At 32.9% G+C, this 18,130-nt stretch overlaps 1 pseudogene; it reads right to left on the reverse strand.

Moving 5' to 3' along the window:
* Positions 1 to 5,010: 5,010 nt before the first annotated feature.
* On the reverse strand, positions 5,011 to 9,082 carry LOC103540903 (C-type lectin domain family 2 member A-like; annotated as a pseudogene).
* Positions 9,083 to 18,130: the final 9,048 nt, after the last annotated feature.

Below are 18,130 nucleotides of genomic sequence, written 5' to 3' on the forward strand. Positions count from 1 at the left end.
CGGCAAAACCCAGGCAAGGCTCCATTTTGGGAGCAGAGAGTACAGAGTGCAAAGAGAGGCCTAAGCAAAGTAATTAACTGAAAGACTTTCTAAGGAATGTTCTTTAAGGTTGATGTCTTGACAACCTCTTATTGCACTCACACAGTAGCATTTGCCACCATATCACACCAAAAACAAAAATAAAGACAGAATATTCTCTTAAAACAATGAAATATATAACTAGAATAAGCTAGGGCTCCTCTTTTATAGAGTAGTGTTTGGTGCAATAGAGTGTATACCCGCTTGTTTTGGTCCTGGGGTGGGAGAGGGGAATATTGAATTGGTATACTGCCTTGCTTAGCTATTTCCTGTGCTCTTTCTATCTAAACATTCAGTGTAGCTAACCAAATATCCCAGAGCATAGAGAAAAGTGTCAGAAAAAAATCAACAAATGCCAATAAATATGAAAATATCTGAGACAAAAACACAAAATACTGTCTATCCAGAAGGACAGTATCTCTTTAACAAATTCTCAGAAGAAGAGAATAAGAGAAAAAGTGAGATGTAAGATAATAAAAAATATATATATAAATATTTTCAGAAGAAAAAACAAAACCAAAAAACATGAGTTTTCAACTTATAAGAGCCAATCAAATTCCAAATAGGATACAAAAATAGGTATAGATAGATGGATGGATGATAGATAGATGATAGTTAGATAGATAGATAGATACATAGATATAAACCCTTATCATATTTCAGGACACCATAGGTAAAGACATGATTCTGAAAGTTTACATAAAGAATTAGTTTTCTGCCAAAGCAAAGAGAAACAAATTGGTATCAGATTTTTAAATGTCCGTAAAAAGACACCACTGTAGCAATGTCTTCAAAGTTATGAGCAAACTGGATTTTAATTTTAGCTTAAAAAAGGGTAGTCAAGCTGTATAATTTTTCCACGTGTTCTTTTGGAAGAGAAAAGGGAAGGCACGTTGATGTTAGATAGAGTAAATCTATCCCAAGAATGTAATGAAAAAACATTTCAGGTTATCAACTGCTCTGTGTTCCTGGAAAGCAATTAATTCAGTCTATATAAAAATGATCTATAAATAAAGCAACTGATAAGCTGAAGGGACTTTATATGGTAAAAAGAAATTCCTTTTTTTTTGGTCTGGAACAAAAAGAAATAACATCATTTAAAAAGTTCGGTGGAAAAAAGAAAATAATATATAAAAAAGTAATGGGTATGAAGTTTAAGAATGCACACAATATTTAGAATTGTGATTAACACTTAAAGGAATAAAAATACATATGGTAAAATGTGGCTAATTCTGAGGAAGAAAAGAAGTAGAAACATAGAAGAAGAGAGAGACTGAACTTTTATTTGCACGCCTCTATTCTGTGCTAGTATTTTTATTCTCATATGCTTAGACTATTATTCATTTTTAAATGTTTCTCATTGTATCTTTTCTTTGCCTTGAGTATAGATTAAAAAACGGATTTCCCCCAGAAAGTAAATATCAGCAGTCTAGCAGGTAATGTTCTTTTTTTGTCTGTAATGTGCTGCTCTGTGTTTGAATGAAGAGATTTCAGTCAACTGTCACATGAATTTAGGAAAATTAAACATCAGTTTTTTAAACTTTCAAATGAGGATAAAATAACTACATCCCAGAATATTTAGTGTAGGTTAAACCAACTGTGATGTTTAATTTTATGTATAAGCTGGGCTAGGCCATGCATGGTACCCAGATATGTGGTCAAATATCTGGGTTTGGTCAAAAATCTAGATATTTCCATGCAAGTACTTTTTAGATGAGATTAGCATTAAAATCAGTAAATTTTGAGTAAAATAGATTACCTTCCATACTGTGGTGGGCCTCATCCAATCAGTTGAAGGCCTTAAGAGAAAGATTTCCCAAAGGAAGAGGGAATTTGCCTCCAGACTGCCTTAGACCTGAGCTGCAATATCAGCCCTTCCCTGGATCTCCAACATGCCAGCCTGCTCTATACATTTTGGACTTGCCATCCCAAATAATCACATGAGTTAATTCCTTAAAGTAAATCTCTGTTTCTCTCTTATAAAACATACGTATATATATGTATACACACACAAATTCCATTAGTTTTCTTTCTCTGGAGAACTCTGACTAACACACCAATTAATATCTTATGGAGGCGATATGAGGCAGTGGTTAAGAACATGGGCTCTAGAGCCAAACTACCTGGGCTGGAATTTCAGCTCTGATATTTACCTATTGTATGGCTTTGTGAAAGTGATATAATCTCTTTGTGACTTAATTTCTCATCTTTAAATTGGGGGTGATAACATCTACTTTATAAAGTTTTATTTTACTGTAGATAATAAAAAAATAGAATTGTGTAATAAATCTCCATGTTCATCATGGAGAGCATGCTCAGCAGTCAATTCCACGATCTGCTGGCCCATCTCACCAATAACATTCTGCGTTCTGGTGGCAAAGATAATGATTTCTGTCCTGGTTGGTGTAACTTGGACTTGTACTCAAGAGAAGACATCTTCAGCCAGCTCCCAAGTGAAAACTGGTTCAGTTCAGCTTTGAAAATGACATCAGTGATAAACTTCCTCTTCTTGGAAATTTGCCCTCCCATCTTGCTGGCACATGCTGCCAACAGGAAAGGAAAGGCACTCTGTGTCTTTTGATTGGCAAATTTAGTTCACTTACATTTAAAGTAATTATTGATAGGTATGTACTTATTGCCATTTTGTTAGTTATTTTCTGGCTATTTTTGTAGTTGTTCTCTTCCTTTCTTCTTCTCTTTCTCTCTTCTCTTGTGGTTTGATGGCTTTCTTTGGTGTTGTGTTTAGATTCCTGTCTCATTTTCTTTTGTGTATTTACTGCAAGTTTTTTCTTTTTGGTTACCATGAGTTTCACATATAATATCCTTTGTGTATAGCAGTCTCTTTTAGGTTTATAGGAACTTAAATTTGAACACATTCCAAAGCTTAACATATTTACTCTTTCACATGTTTTATATTTTTGATGACATATTTTACATCATTTTTTTGCATCCCTTAACTAATTATTGTAATTTTAGTTAATTTTTACTACTTTTGACTTTTGGCCTTCATACTTTCTTTATAAGTGATTGATCCACTACTTTTACTATAATTTACCTTTCCCAGTGAGATTATTACTTTTGCATGTTTTCGTATTATTAACTAGTGTCTTCTTTTCAGCTTAGAGCAGTCCCTTTAACATTCCTTATAAGGCTGGTTTAGTATTGATGAACTCCTTCAGCTTTTGCTTATCTGGGAAATTTTTAGTCTTTCCTTCAATTCTGAATGATGACCTTGCTGAGTAGAGAATTCTTTTTATAAAAATTTTTTTCTTCTCCTTTTTTTTTTTTTGTGAGAAAGACTTGCCCTGAGCTAAATCCATTGCCAATCCTCCTCTTTTTTTTTGTTCTGCTTGAGGAAAATTAGCCCTGAGCCAAAATCTGTGCCAATCTTCCTCTACTTTATATGTGGATACCTCCACAGCATGGCTGATGTGTGGAGAAGGTCCACACCCAGGATGAGAATCTGTGAACCCAAGCGGAACGCACAGAACTTTAACCACTTGGCCATGGGGCTGGCCCCCTGAGTAGAGAATTCTTGATTCAAAATTCCCAACCAAGAATTCTCCTTTAACTTTCTAACTGAGATTCTATGCAAAGTTCCTTGTTTTCCTCTCATTTATTCAAAACACATTCATATTTCAAAATAAAGGCAACAGTTTGTGTACAGTATATAAATGAGGTAGTTATTTAACTCCTTCAAGAAGTTGCCTGCAGTTCATTCTAAGCCATCAGAAATTTACACCCTAGTTACTCTGAATCAAAAAAAATTGCTAAGCAATTAACAAAATTAACTTATAACTATGAACCAATGATTAAATAAAATCTCTAATATGAATCAAGTAAAAATTTAACTTAAACTGAGCCAAAACATAATACATCAAACTGTAATACACAATGTCATCTGAAATTCATTACTTTCAAGTTTTCTTGTTGACAACATGGTGCACAGATGTAATAAACCTATACTTGATTACATGTTGACATTTGCCAAGTCATTTGCATTCACATATATTGTCAGGTAAAACGTTTATGAATGAGGCTCACAAGAATTTGTTTATCAGAAAACTTCATCTGTAACTAAGAAAGTAAGCCTTTATTAAAGATATGGGAGAGGACTAGTTTGTGTGTTTCTATGTGTTTGCCCTGTAACCTAGATATTATCTTTTTCTCCAGCTTCTCTCCTCTACCGTGCCTATCTATTTGCCTACGCTCACATTCCTTCTTGCACTCATATCTTACAGTACATAGGCAGGAAATTAAACTCAAGTTAATGTAACAAAGGCAATTTTTATATAATTTTTTTAATGTTCTGCAGAATTTGAATGTTAAGATGCACCCAGGGATGTGTCATAAGCCCGTTCTATTTCCTTGTCGTTACTTGGAGAATTGAAATTTTTTCAATAATGTATTGTTTGGTCACTTTTGATGTTACTATTCTAGTTTATATTCTACAATCTAAGCTTTGTTATTTTAATGCATAATTCTAATCATTTATCAGTGATGATTATTTATGGAATTAGACTCCTTCCTGGTGTGTTTTCCCTTGCTTTTAGAATACTGTTGAAGTAAATGCCTGTTCATAGATGATTCTCATGTAACATTTCTTTAAGCCAAAGTCACTATGGTCAGTGTTTTGTAATATTTATACATGTAGAGCACATATATTTCCTAAACTTTCAAGCTGTAAGTCTTGGCTGGCCTATCAGTATAGATTCCTTTAAATTTGTTTGTCATCATCATCATTGCAGTCACCGGTCATCTAGTTATTTATTGTTACTTTGTTTGGTCCTATTAAACAGGCATTTCCTGACTTGTGCTCATAAAGAGCAACTCTGTGTCTTGAATTGATGAAGTTCTACCTACAATTCATTCGTTTAACAATTTTTAGTTCTTTTGTTTAGTCCTTTATCTTCAAAATATCATAGTCCTTTTCTAGTTTTTTGCCCTATTAAAATTAGGTTTGCTGCAAATCCACTTGATATCAAGAAATCCCCTGGAACTATGGACTCCATCAGTATTCAGAAAAGCAAAAAATCCATTCCCACTGATTTCAAACCTGAAAAGGAAAAACCAAAATCAGTTCTGAAGCCACTTATAGCTGTAATCAAAAGTAAAATTAACAGTAAAGTAATTTGAAACATTTTACACAAAGCACTGATCTTCATACTCACCCATGATAAAAATATCTGGTACATTAAAGGAATATAAGATTGAATATAGGTATTTAATTATTATTATATTTATTAGTATAATCTGTAACATTTTTTAGAACGTAGGTAGAAAGACAGATATGGATATAAATAGACATAGATAAGTCAAGGATACAGATATAAGTCTATATCTATCTACATTTATCTATCTAAATCTATATCTATTTCTAGTTGAGAGAGAGAAGTTTGCTAAATCCAAGAACTCTGGAATTTTTTTTAAAAAGCAGTTTCCTGGCATATTTTTAGCCACTGTTCTTTTTTGAAAGTAAAGAATAAGATCTATAGATCTATATTCATCTGATACTTTTGCAACATGCTGAGATTGAAACCAGAGACTAATTATAATATCGTTTTTATTAATTTACTTTGTTGATGACCAAATTTTTGCTTTTTTTTGCAATAAGTATGTTTTTTTCTGTCATCCTACAGCCTTTCTTTTCAGGTAAAATAGTATGTAAGTGAGGAAACAACATTCACTCAAGAAATGGTTGTATAAATAAATAATATTGCTATGGTGGACATTTGGAAAATTAAAGACAACTGTATGGTCTATAACTCTATAAAGAAGAAAGAGATCTTGTATAAATTTAAGTAACTGGAAAAAGATGCAAATAATATGTGTGCTTTGGCTTAGAATTTGCAGAATAATTGACTTTGAATTAACAAAAGGAGATTTATTGGCAAGAGCTTGACAAAAATAACATAAGAAAGAAAAATAAAAATAAGAATGGAAAATTTCACTGTGTGTTACTTAAAGGTAGAAGGAAGATGGGCCACTTTAGGGTATGTTTCAATGTGAAAGGGCACATGTCACAGGGTGGACACTGAGAAAGGGAATTATACATACAAAATTGGATGACTTCTTTATAATAATACATCTCAAAATGTTTTAAACTTGTTTATACAACATGAGAATAAAACTTTTCCTACTAAATTTGGAACTCACCGAGCATTGTATGTGGAACAATTTGTCCATTTCCAAGACTCTCCTAGTCATAAACTATTTTGAGTTGATACCAGCATAAGAATGTCATTGTTGCTGTGTGTTTTCACATATAATCGGAAGTCAAACTAACTTCTGAATGAATCTCATTTGTTGTAATAAAAGATATTGAGTGATGGGTTTAGTCTCACCTCAATTGGCTCCTTGTTATTAGATCAAAACCCTATTAGTCAGCTTTTCTTTGCAAACAAACCTCTTCCTTTACCCTGTGTCCCTGGAGTCCAAGTCCCCTTTTCTTTGCTCTGTTTTACTTCTTCCATTGGTTGTCTCACTTTCTTCAAACTGCACATATTTCCTTCACATTCTCATCTCTAAATTTCAAGAGTTATATCTTTTTGTTGTTTCAATTTTACCTGGCTATTCTTGGCAGAATGCAAATTCAAAGGTATTAAAAGCAATCTATTTAATAATCTAAGAACATTGAACAAATACATTTAGCTTTGTAGATAATGTGCATTGTGATTAAGGACATAGCATCAGTAGCTAACTTGTCTAGGTTCAAATCGCAGGTCAACAATTTATGACTGTGTGACAATGGCTGGGTTACATAACATTTCTGCGTCTCACTTTCCTCATTTAAATAGGGATATTTAAATATCTACTTCATAGACACTAGTTGAAGATTACATGAGTTTTTACAGTTACAGTACTTAGAACACTGTCTGACACTTCATCATAGAGTACTAGCTCTGGCCATCTTTATTCTCTCTTTGTAGAAACTTAAGCTCTGAAACGATTGAAAACTTTTTCCTTTTCTTACCATGTCCTCTTGTGTATCAATCTGAGCAAGTTATGATCCTTGTGAAGTGCAGAATCTTTTACTAGCCATCCAATTTCAAGTGGCTTCAGAGAAATAGAAACACTTCTCTCTTACTCCAATCCACTGCCCTGAACATGCCACAGTTTTGGGACATTTTGACAGTCTTGTAGATAATACTGAAAAAAAAGGAAAACACGATCAGATAAAAAAATAACTTAAAAAGTGTTTCTACTCATTCTGGTGAATCATTTTTACTGTTTTATCCTCACAGTTTGAGGCCTGTAAAATTAGCTTCACTCATGGGATGATGGACGAATTCATTTGTCTGTAAGGAAGACCATTTATTGGCTGAGCTGTCTATATTTTATCCTATTTTCCTAGCTTCTGTTTTGAGAAATGGAACCATGTGCCTCTTGTGGTCTATATTGACATCCTACCAAGAACATTGCATAAAATTTAGCAATCAAAGAAGGGAACTAGAGAAATGAATATAATTTAGGCCTCAAGGCCTAAGGTAAGAAATGAAGACTTACCTTTACCTCGAAGAAATGGAAAAGTTATGGACATCCAATTTAGGGAAGTGAAACTCACCGTAAATGACAACAAATCATTGAGATATAAGAGTTAGGGAAACATTTGTTCCATTTCACCAATATTCAGTGCCAAATAAGCTGGACTAATGAAGAATTTATTTCTACGTACATTGTTTTGAGAATTTACTGTTTCAGAGTTTTAGTTAGGTGCTGAGTAATCAGAATAAGATAAAGTCTCCGTCCTCCAAATATTTGAATAACTTAATGTAACTAGTAAAGAGCCAAATAAATGTACAAATATATAGCCAACTCCAAAGTCTTCTGTCTTCATTCTGCTTTTTTTTGGTTTTTTTGGTTTTTTTTGGTGATACTGAGAAGTGAATCCAGGCTACTACAGATAAGTGATGAAATATATTGTTTCAAATTTTTAAAAAAATAATTAATGTAAAGACTTCTTACAGAAACACTTCTCTATAAATATTTAACTTACAGATATTTAAATAGCGATAACATTGCACTCCCAGGACTCTGTAGTGACAGAGGAGTGTATAAGCAAGAAGAGCATCAGTATTCTTGCAAATGACAAAGAAAACAAGAATCACGAGTGTTAGGTGCTGCTTTAACCCAAATGCTAAAGTAAGCAAAACATGAGTATGGAAAATCAGCTTCTGAGGACTATTAGACCATGGTTCAAGAATCAAAGTTTACTTTTGGGTTCTTTTCATAAAATCAACCCATAATACCCAGAAGAAAATTAAAACATCTTCATTTTTAAAAATCTACTCCAATGGAGAAAATCTTGCAAGGAATCAGTGTGTCATTCTTTTTATTCTGTTAACACAATATGATAGAAATAAATATTTTGTAGAACAACTATCAGCAATATAACTTACTCTTGATCCCAAAGAAACTAAAGTAAAGAAATACTGCAATTACAGAAGCAGTGTTGCATGATGGTTAAAATATCAGGAATTAGACAAACAACAGTCTCAATTCTGGCTCTAGCATTTATTATTCACTCTGGCCTCTATTTCTCTGACTGTAAATGGATTTCATGATTATACCTGTTTCATAGTTCTGTGAAAATTAAACATAAATAACAAAAATAGTGTATTTAATATTAGCTTTTTAACTCAAAGGACTCTCAATTAAAAAAAAAAAACTATCTCTCTTGCTATCCGGTAGTCATCTGAGAATTTATGGCTATCTTACTCAAAGATCAAGAGCTCCTATAAAGTCAAGAAGATGACTGTATTCTGAGACAGAATATTTTTTGAGAGAGGCAAAGAATATATAAAACCTACCGAACTGGTAGGAACCTGAGGACAAGTCTCTACAAACCTTTTTATTACTCCAGAGCTAAAAGATTCAGGATTAAGCTTGAGGTATCAATATTTGGGCCAGCTGAGCATGAGGAACCATAGAAAGTTTATGAGTTAAGCCACTCACCTTTTGTAAGAATGATTGCAATACTCAGGATGCACACACAAAGGTACATCTTCCAGTTATTTTTCAACTTACCAACTGCAAAATAAACAAATATTTATTGTGAAATTTCCCGAGAAACTCTGACTGGATATTTATTATGCATTTATTTCTCTCCCATAATAATCAACCAAGAAACTCTCATTGACAGCATCTGTATCTTAAAGTAATAGAAGATACAATGGTGTTGGTCTTGGTGAAAGGAGGTAGGGGAAGCAAGGTTATTTCAAAAGGTAGAAATAGTGTGAATGAGGGCTTGTAATCAAGAAAGTATAAGGGTCATCAAAAGAGCTATGATCAGACAAATCGCTATGACAGATACATAAATCAACATAATCAAAGATAGGGGAGAAGGGAAACTCATAAAGTCATTTTACAGAAAAAATAAAATGTGAGATACATTGTTTCCTTTATTCTGTAGGCAATAAGAAGAAGAAGCTTAATGTGTTTGAGCAAGAAAATGTCAAACTAAAAGCAGTAATTTGTGGAGAACAGAATGAATTAGAGAAGAAAAGGGATTTGGCACTCATGGAAATGTTAGGAGAGCAGGAACAAACAGTAATTATTCTATTAATGATTAAAATAATCTTGTCTGGCACATTATTAGCCGATGTAGAAACAATCTGCAAAGACTGTATATGTACACACACACACACATGTTTAAATATAAAAAAAGGATTTGAAGAAAGAAAGAAAAAATATCAAAAAGATGTCATACACTTTTTGACTCTGAGTTATAGAGCAAACCTACTGAATGAAAACTAAGAAAAGTTATTAGGTTTTGTAGGACAGGTAAAACCTAATCTGCACCCATCTTAGTTTTCAGCTGGGGTTCTATAACAAAAAGATGGATTAACAAGAGAAAAACAGTTTACTAACTGGTGCAGCGCACAACACCTGGGAGAAACTCAAACAGAGAGGAATTCAAAGAGGTGCTTTAGAACTCCAGCTTATATGGCATCTTCAACAAAGAACAACAAATTTGTAGAGAAATGAGAGGACAGAAAAAAAGCAATTTTAGGCTTCTGAGGGCAGCAAATGGTGGGAAGATAAGTGTGTGGGAGTAAACAAATGGTGTAAGGTTTGCTGTCTCTGGGCTGATCAGTCTGTCTCCAGTAAAAGGAGGATTTATATCCTGTCTTTAGGCAGAAAAGGAGGAGGACAGAGTGAGTTATTCCTGCATTTGCTGCTTCCTAATTGCCTTCAGCTCAAAATAACTTTTACGTCAAAAGGCATATTTTTGGATAACATTCTGGTTTCCTTAAGTTTTATGATCACAATAAAAGGGAAAAGGATTGTAATGGAAGAGATACATTTGCAATATTTTCAGACAATTTGGTTGTATAAGAAGAAATACCAGCAGAATCAACTTTTATTTCCTTTGATATTTTTATATCACTGGTTACAACTGCTAGTGCTATACTGTACCAATGAGTGAACATCTGTTGCTTGTTCTTGTTCTTAAAAGGAATATGTATAAAATTTCATTATTATCATAAAAATGCTGTATAAATTCAATATATAACATTAGCAATTTAAGAGAGTATTTTCCTATTCCTAGTTTCCTAATAGGGTTTGTGTCAGATAGACATTGAATGTCATCAAATGCTTTGTAGGAGTTTATCAAATAATCATGTGGTTTTACTTTTTAAATCTAACAAGGTAACCTACACTGATTGATTTTCTGAGACCAAAGCATTCCAAAGATAAACCCACTTGAATATAGATTATTAACTACATTGTTCTATTTAGTTACCTAATATCTTATTTGGAATTTCTACTTCTAATTTCATGAGCGAATTTGTCTATTTCTTTTTGTCTTGTTTGTAGCTTATTTTGAAATCAAACTTACAGGTACTAGAGAAAGAAATCAAACTTACAATCCAGTTAAGAAGAACTGGGCGGGTTTCTCTTTTGTTGCCGTTTTCTGAAGCAAGATGTACAATTCAAGAATTAGCTGTTCTTTGAAACATTGAGAGATTTCTTCTATTTTAATTACTATGTTTCTATAATATTTATTTCAATTATTTCTTTTTTCTCATTATATTTTGACATTTCTTATTTTCCAAAAATCCATTTATTTTCTTCAAGTTTATAAATCAATCGATGTTCTAGTTTGCTAGGACTGCCACTAATAAGCTGTCAGAAACTGGGTGGCTTAGACAACAGATATTTATTGTGTCTCAGTTCTGGAGGCTAGAAGTCTGAAATTAAGGTGTTGGTAGGGTTGGTTCTTTGCGAAGGCTGTAGGAAAAGGATCTGTTCCAGGCCTCTCTCTTTGGCTTGTAGGTGGTCGTCATCATGTTGACATGGCAGTCTCCCTGCGTGTAAATCTGTCTCCAAATTTCCCCTTTTGATAAGGACGTCAGTCATATTGGATTGGGGCCCACCCCAATGACCTCATTTTAACTTGGTAAAGACCCTTTCTCCAAATAAGGTCACATTCTGAGGTAATGGAGGTTTAGGACTTCAACATATGGATTTGGGGGGACACAATTGAATCCATAACAATTGATAAATTATTATATTTCATTAAATATTAATATTTTATGTAATTATTTGTACTTTATTGATATTTTCTTTATTTATATCTTCTCTTTTGAGGACTTTTATACATCTAGTTATTTAGTCTTTTCTGGTAAACATCATTTGATTTTGCTATTCTTCTCATTTCTTCTGTTTTTTATTAACTTATCCCATTACCTATATTTTTTCATTTTGTAGATTTTTATTTCACTCTATTGTACCTAGATGTGCTTGTCTTCTCATATTTCCATTTCTAATATCAATTTTAATTTGATGTTTGCTTTCCTTATTTTATCCTCTATGTTCTCTCTTTCTCTCTCTTTCAGATTCTTATTATCTAGAAGTTAGCATTTGTACTTCTATTTTTCATCTCTCTCAGCCTTTCTTTTTCATCTTCCATCTTTTTTCCTTTTCTAATGTGGTTTGGACTAATTCATTCTTAATCAGCATCCGTTCTACTAATTAACTCTGCAAAATGTCCTTTATTTCAAATATATTTCTATATATAATATTTCCACTTGATTTTTACTAAGCATCTTGTTTCTGTTTCATTTTATCGATATCCTCCCTAATCTTTTTGAGTCTTTTCATTATATTTTAATTAAATTCTCAGAATTGCTTTTAAAGATTCTGCTTCTGGGAATATTCTGTGAATTATTGTATTTAGAGTGGTTAGCTTTCTCAGGTGCCCAGCTATTTGACATGTTCTCTGGGTATCAGTGACCCTGTCATATAGTGGCATGACTGAAGGCTGACTTTTTAATTTAAGAAAACATCATGGCCTTGCAGTGCAAGAATGAGAATTATAAGCACAGCAGACCAATGTTGGCAACCCCTTTCTGCTTCTACCTCAGAGAAAATCTTCTCTGGTCAAGAATTCAAACTTAAAGCCTATGAAAGAAGCAGTTTTAGGAAAAGGCAATCTTATTAAGTTGTGATCGCAGCAAGCCTTAGGGTTTGTGGGGACAGTAAGTTTAGGAATTAATGTAACAAGGTGCCTGGCCAGCCTGAAAGGGTACTTTTTAAAATTCAATCTTTCTAAAAATTATAAACATATATGCACCAAACATCAGAGATCCAAAATATATGAAGCAAACATTGACAGAATTTTAAAAATTATCCTGAATTTTAGATAGCTTGACATTAGAGTTATAAAAAAGAATAAAATACAACTCCTTTAGCCAAGTAAATCAGTCAGGTTGAGTGGGTGACAGATCCAAAAGTTTGGAGAGTATAAACAGGAAGAAAATCTCTATCCTTGCATTATGGAAATGGACAAGATAAAAAGGATTCTGAAGAGTTTACTGGAAGGTTATGAGAACACCAAACTACAGGAATATCATGCGCTTGCAAGAAGAATGAGGGAAAATAGAACCTTCAGCTGTTAATTCAATTCATATTTCAGACTTTCAATATACATTTTTGCTGAATTCTGAGTCTATCCAAGCACATATTAACTATTCTTGGCTTGGCCTTACATACTAGTTTGAAAAGCATCCCTTCTAAATGCTCAAAATGAGTGTAAAAATCACTAAATAGAACAGAATCAAGCATGTGAAGGTGGTATGGCAGAGTGTGTAGGATTTGAGCTTATTACTAACTGTATGAATGTGCACATATCAATAAAGCTTTATGATCCTCAATTTCTTTGTATCTATTATTGTATCAACCTATTTATTTGTATCTATCTGTCTATCTATCCATCCATTCAATCATCTCTCTGTCTACATACATACCCAAGTACGCACAGGTGTGTGTATATGTGCATAGTTACCCTTCACTAAGCACTTAATACTTATCAGGCAGCAAACCAAACATTCTTCTCAGAGTATCTGTCCCATTTATTCTTCATAATAATATCTGTAAGACAGGATTAATTATCCTCATTTTATAAGTATGGAAATCAATGCTCAGAGACATTAATATTTTCACCCAAGGTCAATTCAGTTTCATTAAAAAACACTTATTTACATTTAATATTTTTTGTCCCTTTGCTCTTTATTTGTTCTTGTGTCCCACTTTTTTTGGTATTCTTTTTGTTTGAATTTATTTTCTACTAATTCTTTTCGAGAGAGTTTGTGAGTGGTAATTACTTTAAATTCTTACATCTGAAAATTTTTCTCTAACATCTGAATGATAGACTGTGTAAAAAATTTGAATTTGAAACATTTTCTTCTTTATAAATTTGAAGAAGTTGCATAACGAGCATCTACCGTGGCTGGTGAAAGACCTACCATAAAGGCAACGATTTTTGTTCTCTTAGAGTTAATTTGGTTTGTTTCCTTCTTCTTTGAAAACTTTCAGAATTCAGAATAAATTTCAGAATTTATTCTTGATGTTTTGAAATTTAGTATAAAAATTATCAAATTAAGAAATCCTTTTAATTCTTCCTGCTCAGAATTTTTGGGCTCATATGTTTTTCAATTATGATTTCTCTTCTGTTACTGCTAAGGACACCACTCTCCCAGAAAGAGTGAAGAGTAAGAGGATTTAGATCAAAGTTGACAGACGTTAGCTTATGGAAGAAAATGGAAAATTGACTCCTCCATAAGCAAAGTGTATCATGAAATAAGCAAAATATTTTTGTCCTCAAACAAACAAAAAAGTCTTATATGGCATATAGATGGAACACATGGAAAGAAGTATTCATCTTATTATAGCACTCCATGCAATTTCTTATAATTTTCTTGTTTTCCGTTTTTGTAGAAAACCTATATACAAATTATTAATAATAATTATACACATATTCAGTCCGTATGGGTTCAAATTCATTTATTACTTGTGCCTTCTTGAGAAAGTTATCTAAACTCTCTGTTGCTTAGTGTTATTCTCTATAAAATTGAGAACAAAATTGTGCTTACCTTGTAGGAATGTTACAGTGATCAAATCAAATGCTACGTGGAGAGTGCTTATAAAGTTGATGCCTGGCATTTGTGTCAGATGTATCTGTATCTATCCATCTACACACACACATGCACACATACCCATATTCTGGTGCAGTTTTTTATTACTTTAAAATCTACTTATGAATCACAGCATGTAGGTGTGCTAAAATAGAACTATATATTTCTTGCAGATCTTTTTGTGTATGAAGCCGTATTATGTTTAAAAATTTTTACATCTTTAAGTCATTCGTTACTTAGATCACTGATCCATTTTCCTAGCTAGAGTCAGAATTTCTCTCTGGATATGAATATATATAAATACGCACAATTATGACAACCAAAAACTGTGCATACCTCTTGACTGTTGTGCAGAGCCAACTCTCTGTTCATTTCTGTAAAGTTGAGGAGCTTATATACAGGAAATAGTGAACATTCTCTAAGTTTTGCTCTATCATGCTAGAGGTCTGGATAGCTTCAGCATGGTTGGTCTATGCCTTGTAGACTTTTAGAAAGAACCACTTATGGAATCAGACAGACCTGATTGCAATCTGAGGTCTATAATTTGCTAGGTTTTTGACTTCTGGAAAGTTACATGAACTCTGTTTATTTATTTAATTATTATTGCTTTTGGAGAAAGTTTTCCCATTCTGTTTAGAAGACTATTAAATGAGATTGCACAAAAAAGTATCCTAGGCACAGAAAGGGCATAGTAGACATAGTGAACTTCAAGAACTTTTCTCCTCTTAAATGTTCCCTTTCAATCTTGCATACACATCTATTAAAGCACTTGACATTTTGCATTGCAATTACTGTTTTTTCCCTTAGCCTGATAGAGATAATAAAATATTTATACTGTATTCCTACGTCCCGGTGGCTTGTCAGAATGCTATAAATTACTTGGTCACACTTCCAAAAATATGGGTTATTTGGTTCACTTCAATTTTTAGGGAAACATCAAATCAAAGACTCCCCGTCACTCTGCCTCCCAGTGAAGATGGTCATGGAATGTCCAGAAACAAAGAAGTTCAGGTTACTTTCTATATTTCAGATTCTCAGTAAGCATTGATTTAATACATATCCAAACTTCTTTATAACTATATTATTTTTTCTTCAATAATTTATACATGTGTTTTTGGGCTCATATTTATGGGTTCATAGCTGTATCTTTTACATTACAAAATGCACTTACATTACATACCTTTTACATTACAAAATGCACTAACAGAACGACTACTGTTAACTTAGAGGGAATTTAAAGTAATTTGTTTTCTTTTTTATTGGAAAATTTTGTTTCAAAATATTTGTAAATGTAATAAAATACATTTAACATACAACAAACAAACAAAAACAAAATGAAGAATGAAATCATTTTATTGTTCTGAGTTTTTCTAGTGGTTACTAAAGTATCTATAAACAATATGCTTAGATTACTCTTTATAGATATTATCTGTTAAATTTGTTATTGATAACTGAGGAGTGAAAAACACCAGCCCTTCTTCTCCTTATCCAATACAATACATATATTTACATTCATTGGTCACCTCTACAATTATAAACAGCGCATTTAATGTCTATTTATTGTTCTATACAAAAAGTGTATCTTGATTTCCTGCTCTATACAAAGAGAACATTAGAAATCACACGCTGCCCTCCATCACTCTCATGCTCTTTTCATGTATTTTTCATTTTTGTGGTTATGAAGTTGTATTTGTCCAGGTAGGAGGATAGAATAGAAAATTTGTTAGCTTGAATTATAATGCAAATCTTTAAGCATAGAGTATGTGAACCTCAACTTGTTCTCTAGCCTCAGGCTCTGTAAACGTTAGGAGAAGATATGTATAGTCAGGTATATATTGTATACATATATATAATATGTATGTGTGTATACCATCTATACCATATGTACCTGTGCATACAAATGTATATATATATTCTGGCATATATAAGTATGTTCACATATAGGTGTACATTTTTTTATATAAATGTTAACATACAATGCACATTATTCTGTACCTTCTTATTTATTTATTTATTTTTAAAGATTTTATTTTTTTCCTTTTTCTCCCCAAAGCCCCTCTGGTACATAGTTGTATATTCTTCGTTGTGGGTCCTTCTAGTTGTGGTATGTGGGACGCTGCTTCAGCGTGGTCTGATGAGCAGTGCCATGTCCGCGCCCAGGATTCGAACCAACGAAACACTGGGCCGCCTGCAGCGGAGTGTGCAAACTTAACCACTCGGCCATGGGGCCAGCCCCTGTACCTTCTTCTTTTTTAACAAGATATTGTAAAGATTTTCGTATAACTCATTTCTAAGAGCTACAAGCTATTCTGTACGGATAAAATATGTCTAATTTGCTCCGTGGGTAGATATTATGGTTGTTTCTCAACCTTTTAAGCACAAATTCATATACATTTTTCTTTGCATGCACATACAAGTATATCTAACAGACAAACTCTTAGAAGTGGAATGGCTGAGTCAAAGAACATACACATTGTATATTTTGGTAGATCTGGCTAAATTGCTTTCCAAAGTGATTATACCAATTTATGTTCTCACCAAAAAGTGACAAGATGGGAATTTTAATAAAATCATTGTTTTTTTCTACTTTACTTTTTGATGAACTTTCGTGGGAATCTCTGTTAGCATGCTGGACTGGACGGTATGGAGGTGGTACTAGTATATATCACAAGCTGATTTCACTTCTCTTTGAGTTTAGTGACTTATAAAAACACTGTAGGTGGACAATCTTTTATTATAGGATGTTTTGGAGGGGCTTTTCTTTCCCAGAACGGTCCTTACTGATTTCAAAGGGAATCCTGACTAATAAACAGCAACATTTATCTAGTGATCTACAATTTTCAAAGTGCTTTTATGTCTACTATTACATTTACATTGTAAAATTTATTCATGAAACAAATATTTGAAATGTACTAATAACAACATTAAAATTCATAAAAATCAAATGATTGGCCTGAGATCATCATACCAACTGAAAATAAGCATGTTGGGATTTAGACCCATATCTTCTGACACCTCTTCCCCATTCCTTCTCAGTATTTGCCTTCTGGTATAATTCATCTTTTTCTCCACTACTAAACCCCAGGAATACTGTTTAAGATAGGCTCCTTCCTTAAGCTCATGCAATTTCTACATTGAACAAACACTATTTGAGTGAGGCAATGATAAAGCTAGTTTAATATCCTCTTTTAGTCTCCGTTTAAATGTTACCTTAGGCCCCTGGATGAAATGTCCATCTCCATAACTGTTTTAGTCTTGAACAATACCTGTACACACATGGAGAGGTCCAGGTTACATGTAAAGGACTAAGAACTGATATGGAGCCACTCCCAAACCTCCTCTATATATAGCATTCAAATGGAACAAACTCTAAAAGATATAAAGCATTGTAAGTCACATTTTTCCAATAATTAATTTTTCAATACTTTTAAATGTTTATTGGACATAATTTACATGATAATATTCACTAATTTTTATTGTACAATTTAAGTTTTGATGAATGTATGCCACCATGCAAACACCACCACAACTATGATTTAGAACACTTCCATTGCCCCCTAAAAGTTTCCTTGTTTCTTTTTATAGTCACTATTCTCCTTGACCTTGGCTCTTGGCGAGCATTAATTTGCTTT

The sequence above is a fragment of the Equus przewalskii genome, chromosome 5 (genome assembly GCF_037783145.1).
Source record: "Equus przewalskii isolate Varuska chromosome 5, EquPr2, whole genome shotgun sequence".
NCBI lineage: Eukaryota > Metazoa > Chordata > Mammalia > Perissodactyla > Equidae > Equus > Equus przewalskii.